This window comes from Dromiciops gliroides, chromosome 4 (genome assembly GCF_019393635.1).
Source record: "Dromiciops gliroides isolate mDroGli1 chromosome 4, mDroGli1.pri, whole genome shotgun sequence".
In the NCBI taxonomy this organism is placed as follows: Eukaryota; Metazoa; Chordata; class Mammalia; order Microbiotheria; family Microbiotheriidae; genus Dromiciops; species Dromiciops gliroides.
The window spans coordinates 224,206,551-224,214,106 of record NC_057864.1 but is presented as its reverse complement, the minus strand read 5'-3'; positions in this window follow the sequence as shown (position 1 = coordinate 224,214,106).

The following is a 7,556-nucleotide window of genomic DNA, read 5'->3' as shown; positions in this document are numbered from 1 at the left end:
TTGAAGTAGGCTTAATCAGCAGTCAATTACTCTCACTCGATTCAATCAGTCTTGATTTTATTTCATCACATTTTCCCCTTTGTTTCTTCTAGGAACAGGTGTTCCTAGATGAAACAACATCAAGCCACTTGAGGGCAGAACCCTGGATGACCCATTTGGCTACATAGAAGAGGCAAGGGCAGAACTTTTTCATCCAGTTCTCTCCCCTCCTTTCCACTCTCTTTGGATTGGTGAGAGGTGAATAAACTAGCCTTCTTTAGTATGTCCTCCTGACAGAGAGCCACAACTCACATAAATGAAAGATAAATCTCAATGGGCAAATGGAAAAAGGGGCTGGGAAAGAATCTTAAAGTTCCATTCAACTTCTGCCCTTGGGAAGACAGCTATGAAATATATAGGATTAAATGGTTCATAAGACATGCCTACAGATGGTTTCCTTCACCACTAAATCAAGAGTGAAATCCTAGCTTATATATTTGGTGAAGTATAAAACCTCCAAGTAGCATTTACAATCATACTCAGTGAATGGGGGTAAAGCTCGCTACTGCTAATCTTAGTGAGCTCAAAACTGCTTGTGGCCCCAGATTTTGTCTCCTCTCCACCAAAATCTCTACATTGTCACAACAAAATAACCCCCTCCCTCAAGGAGCTATCAAATTCCTTGCCTGAAACATGTAGATTATGCCCCAGGGCCAATCAAATCAGTTTGGCTTCTCACTTGAGAGTGAGGGAGTATCTACCAGTTGATGCCAGGCTTAAACCCTTTCAGGGACAGTTCCACCTTGTCTGGGAAGCCCTGCAGGGACTAGCTCTTCCATAACTGTTTCCAATCTGCTTACTGCATTGCCTTTTTGAATGGCTGCTGAGCCAGAACTGGATTCATATACAAAAAACTTCCACAAGGGCAACCCAGTCTCTTTCCTACCTAGCTACATTTGAGATAGAAGTCAATAATTTCTGTAAGCCTTTGGATAGAAAAAGAGCTAGTAGAGGGGCAGCTAGGTGACACAGTGGATAAAGCACTGGCCCTGAATTCAGGAGTTCCTGAGTTCAAATCCGACCTCAGACACTGGACACTTACTACCTACGTGACCCTAGGCAAGTCACTTAACCCTCATTGCCTCCCCCCCCCAAAAAAGAAAAAGAGCTAGTAGTCCACTCTCTTTCCTCACCTACCCCCCCACACACACACACATACGTGGCCTCGCTTTTGAGCAACCCCTATGGTAGCTATGACATGGAATGGATAGATATGTGACCCTTTAAGCTCCAAAAGGTCAGGGGAATGCCATCAATCCAGGAACATAGTCCATGCCAGACTTTGAAGGCCATCAAACCCAATGAGGAATGAAGCCTGGCCTAACTGACACAGCCCAGGAGCAAATCTACAGAGAGGAAGTGGTTTCTGCAAGCATCAGCTTTGCCACATTCAGAAAAGAATCTGGTATGTGGTGAATACTTCGTAGCAATCATTTTAAGTTTGAGCCCACCCTTCCCATGGACCAAGTAGTATAGGAGAGAGTATGTCCTTGCTTCAGGAGCCTAATGCATTTATACTTCTGTTCTTTATATATCTTCTTAGTAAATATCCCTATTATAAAAGCTAACAAATATTAATTGATTAAATGAAAATAGTGTTAATCAATGATATTAAAGATATATTAACTAGCAGTAGTTCAATGATATTGAAGAAATAACTGGCAATTAGTATTGGGGGAAACCTAAGAATGGGTGCTCAAGCAAATAGCTTTAAGAAATCATCCCTCAGGGGTTTCATTAGAACCCTGAGGAGAAAATTGCTAGCCAATAGCCCTGTAGGATACCACTCACATCAGCACCACTGGTAATTCCTAGAGTCAATATGAGGTAAATAAACCTTAATCAATAACCCTTAACCATTAACCATACAGATTTATTCCCTTCACCTCCCAGGCTTAAATACTGAACACTTTTTTTCAAACTTACCTTGAATCTTGTGAAGCAGTATCATGTCATAGACTAGGGGGCAAAAGAGTTGGATTTGAAACCCAGTTTCTTATAACAACCTTTTAGAACTTTTCTCTCTCATCTGTGAAATGGAAGGATCCCTAAAGTCCCTGTCAGCTCTAAAAATGACTCTATTATTTGCCTTAGAGTTAGAGTTAATGCACTTCAAAGAGCTGGATTTTTTTTTCCAGATCAGAAGTTCCTTAAGTAGTCTGTCCTCAATTTTTTGTCTGCTCATAACTCTCCTCAGGCAATAAGAGACTATTTTTAATTTTTTGTCTTTAAATTTATAGTGTCCAAAATGAATATGGTATAGAATACCTACAGTAGATACAAGAATCACATGGCTCTGTAATCTGGATGACCCCACTGGCAAGCGGTACCAGCTGGGAGACCCATATTTTATGTTTCCCAAGTAGTTCTAAGAAGCATCTCTGATGATCTCTGTAGAAGAAACAGACTATAAAAATCAAGATTAAACTACTTTCACAGTTCCCATGAGAGGGCACAAAGTGTGCATTCAATACATGTTAGTTGAATGAATAAATAAATAATTGATTTACAGACATACAAGGAGAGGGTGGCAGGGCTTCTTTCTACCTTTTCCCATTCCTGATGTTCCATTTCTTTGAAGTGAATCAGATGCAGGTCAAATTCAGATTATAAACCCTGATCTGTAGCAGCCAGATTAGAATTTGAGAGCTGGAAGAAACGTCAGGGACTTTCTAGTCCAAATTCCCATTTTACAGATGAGAAAACTGAGGTCTAAAGAGATTAAGTGACTGGTCCAAGGTTTCACTGAGAACTAGTGGAAAAGCTGGGACAACAGTTTAGGCGATCAGGATTTCAATTAGTGCCCTTTCTCCTCAATATTGTAGGATCCAGGGGGCAGCTAGGTGGCACAGTGGATAGAGCACTGGCCCTGGATTCAGGAGGACCTGAGTTCAAATCTGACCTCAGAAACTTAACACTTACTAGCTTTGTGACCCTAGGCAAGTCACTTAACCCCAATTGCCTCACCAAAAAAAAAAAATGTGGAACCCATGGGCAAAGGTATCCAACTTCTCTCTGAGACTCAGCAGAGGAGGTCTCAAGCATCTTGGGTTTGGGGTGAGGAAATAGCACTCATTTTAGCCTGTGAGGGCCCTCCTAGAGGTGCTGAGGTATACCTTGTGTTGGAAGTCCTTGGTCACACAGGCAGTATCTGTCCAACCCAGAATGTAAACTCAGGTCTTCCTGGCTTTAAGGCCCCGATTACAAAATACTGTCTGTCTCTGAGAAAAGCATAAGCAAAATGTTACCAGGAGTAGTTAGTGCCATAGAAACAGTTTCATAAATGTCTGATGGACTGAATACAATAGAGCTTTTAGGCTTTGACTGATAATCTTGGGTAGGGAAATGTCATGAAGAGTATGTTTGTAGATTTATTTTAAAATGATAAAGTGGAATGAGAAATCTGAATTCTTAACTAGCTGCGTGACCAGGTGAGATTTGCCCAGGTTACAAGAGTGACACCCAAAGAGTACACAATTATACCTCTGGTTAAGTTAATCTTTAAGGTCCTTTCTATCTCTATTATACTATTTAAGGCAGCCTAGTGTAGTGGATAGAGTGCTGGGCCTCAATACAGAAACTCAGGTTTGATTACTGTCTTAGACACTAATTACATGTCTCTGGGCAAGCCATAGGATCATGGACTCAAATTCTCTAAGACTCAGTTTTCACATCTGTAAAACAGGAATAATCATAATGCCTCTCTCATAGGGTAGCAGTAAGAATCAAATGAGATAATACATGTAATACGTTTTGCAATCTTTAAAGCATTATACAAATGTAAGCTCTTATTATGATTCTAACAATTTTTCTGTCAACAAGGTTATCCTTAGAATATACATATTGGAAAAAGAAGGTATCACCAGACCTTCTCAGAAAAATATACTCATAGATATAACTGAGGATACAGGGACTCTGTTTAGTTCCCTAAGGGGATGAAGGAGGTAAGATGTTGAGGTGAAAGAATGTTTGAACTTCTCCCAAATGGGTGTGAATGTTATTCCCTCCATGAGCCCACTCTGATGAATTTAAGGTCTTTGAGCTAATTCTGTGTTCTAAATTTTCTTCCTCCCTCCCTCCTCAACCCTCCCTATGAAATCAAGCAATTCAACATGTCATACTTGTGCAGTTATGCAGAACATCTTGCTACTCCCCAACCAATGGACCCATTCTGCTCAAATTTTTCTCACTTCCCTTGAGTCCCAGGAACCAATTTCACATTATAGCTTCCCCAACTAATAATAAAATCAGGGGATATAAAAATCTATATCCCTCTTGCTAATAAGTCTGATAACCTGATGTATAAGGCCCAAAATTTGCCTCTATTTGCACCACCTGTTTCCAGATAACATAGAAGGATAAACATTGGTATCATCTTCCTTATACCACTATGTTTGCTGAGGTCATCTTCCCTTCCTCTCACAATGGAATCTTTAGACTCCCATGGCTATTTTTCTACAGTTCTTGTATGCTTTAGCATCGCTAGTCACCCAACACCATATGGTTGAGAGTAGACAAAGTTCAGAATGATCTGAGTATTTCACTACCAATTTCACCAACCACTTCCTCCCCCCCCCCCCCCCCATGGACTAGTGACTGTAGTATAAACTCTAGCAGAATGTCATTTCTGGAGGGTTTCTGCCACCTTGTGGCCAAAGGCTACATTTCTCTAAAAACAGGTAGAATTAGAGAATTGTAAATAGTGCTCTCCATCACAGAATCATTGGCTAAATTTATGTTGTCCACTTTCATCCTCCATACAGTTTAGTGGTAAGGGTGTGGTTTTTATCCTATATTAAAAGACTCTAAGAACTATACCCCAAGGAGAATGCCTGTGGACACACATGTTCCTTAAGCATGTAGGGCATTGTAGAAGTCAAGTAGGTATTCTTATATATGGAGCAAAGGAATTCTTTAATCCTTATGTAAAACCACTGCAATTTCTATCCATCTCTTCTGTCCTTCGGGGCCAAATTAGCAAAGTCTTCCATATGACATCTTTTCAAATTCTTTTTTTTTGGGGGGGGGTTGGGGCAATGAGGGTTAAATGACTTGCCCAGCGTCACACAGTTAGTGTCAAGTGTCTGAATCCAGATTTGAACTCAGGTCCTCCTGAATCCAGGGTCAGTGTTTTATTCACTGCACCACCTAGCTGCCCTCTCAAATACTTTTTGAAAAGACTATCTTGCTCCCCATCCCTCCCTTGAGCCTTTTCTTCTCCAGATTAACCATCCCTATTTTTGTGACCCTTAGATGCCATGTTCTCTAGTTCCTTCCTGAGTCCCCACCACTGGAAGCATTCCAGCTTGTCAGTTTTCTTCCTAAACTGTGGTACCCAGAATTAAAAACAAATAAAAAAACATTTATTAAATGTTTACTATGTGCCAGCCTCTGTACTAAGAAAGGTAAAAAAACAGTCCCTACCCTCAGGGAGCTCACAACATGCAAACACCTGCATATAAACAAGATATATACAGGATATACTTAAGGAAATCTCAGGGAGAAGATATTTAGAGTATTAAGAGGGAGCAAGAGATATTCCTCCCAGAAAGTGGGATTTTAGCTAAGCCTTGAAGGAAGCCAAAAAAGCCAAGAGGTTAGAGAGGAGGAGAAGGAGCACTCCAGGAATGGAGAATAGCCACTGACAATGCCTGGGGTCCAATCCAAGCAGTGTATAGTGAGAGCCTCATTTCTCATTCTGGACATTGATTCAGTAGATGTCTGCTTTACAACATAAGCTTTTCACTCTGATCAGGTTGGCCTCCCTTAGTGCACCTCACACATAATGGGGTGAATTCCCTCAAATAAATTCAACCCAATTCAATAAGTATTTATCGAGTGCCCACTATGTGCTTACCCATATTCTTTATTCCTACATCTGGGCTTTTATAAAAGTTCTTCCATCGACCTGGAATGTTCTTACTCATAATGCCCCTTCTCTCCCACCCCTCCCCTGCTTCAGACATATACTCTATCTAAAAGCTATCCTTTCTTCAAAGCTCCCTTTAAGACTTCTTTGATTACAACTGCAATATAGATTGATCTCTCTTTTAAAAATTCCTACTGCTTTATTTGTTATATACTGTTTTGTTTCCTATTTCTTTCTTGTGCTCCCTCCCCCAAATGACTCCATGTCTTATTTTTTCTTATACAATGTGATTCACATAGTAGGTGTTCCATACTTTTGTGAACTGACTAAATCTGATTATAATAGTTTGGGTTTTAAGTGAATAACATATTTACTATTAGAACACAAATATCTTAGGGAAATAATGAATGCTAGAAGTGTTGCTTTCTTACTTTATGCCAAAGCATGACAGACCTACAGTTCTGCAAAATGTCTGATTAGTATGAAATCATTCTAATACTCTAGATTTGTCTATTGCCAATGTAAATCTTCAGTTGGCTTCTCTTTGCAAATTTATACCACTCTAATTTTACATAATTGGTGAAGGAAAAGGAAGAATTGGCCCTATAATTATAATGTGAAAAAATAATGGGGTTCTATGACACCCAAAGAGACTGGCTGACCTTTCTTAAGGTCAGCTTTGAGTCAGGAGAATTTCAAGGGAAATGTAGAATGACCTTGCTGACTACCTACAGGAAGTTAACTTACTCAAAATCACATGTACCTGAAAAGTTTTCCCTCTCCATACTCTGACAACAGCACATATTGCACCGAACCACCCTCAAATCCAGTAAACCAATAGATTTGAATGATGCTGGCCAATTAGCCTCCTCTCCTCCTGACCTCAGCGAGCTTACTTATGCTTGCTCATCTCTCTCTTGGTTTTGGAACTTGGAGGGAACAGACACAGCCCACTCTTGCTCACCACTATGTCTCCTTAACTTTCTGAGCCATGTGCTCTATCTTTTTTTGTTTGTTTTTGTGCATGTGCATGTGCTCTATGTTTACTAATATTTAATATGCTTCAATAAATGTTTAATGTCCAAAAAGTGGTGCAGTAGCCTCTAATTTCTAAGTAGCAATATATTATTTTGAGCTTATCTTGATATATGGCATGAGATGTTGATTTATAGCTAATTTCTGCCATAAAGATTTCCAGTTTTCCCCAGAAATTTTCATGAAATAGTGTGATCTTTACCCAATATCTCAAATGTTTAGCTTTATCAAGTACTAGGCTATTGTGCTCCTGTGCTTCTGTGTATTGTATATCTAATCTATTCTAATGATTGACCTGTTTTTAACTAGTACTGAATCCTTTTAAGGATTATTGCTACTGTTTTTAATATAGTTTGAAATCAGATACTGCTAGATTCCCTTCTTTACCATTTGCCCCTCGTTATTTCCTATGAAATTCTTGACCTTTGGTTCTTCCAGATCAATTTCCCTCTCTATCTCTTTAAGGTAATCCTTTGGCAGTATAACTGGAGTGGCACACAGTAAGTTGATTAATTTTGGAAAATTACCATTTTTGCTAAATAGGTACAGCTTATCAATGAGCAATTAATATTTCTCCAATTATTTAGATCTATATTTTTATAGTGTTTGGTAG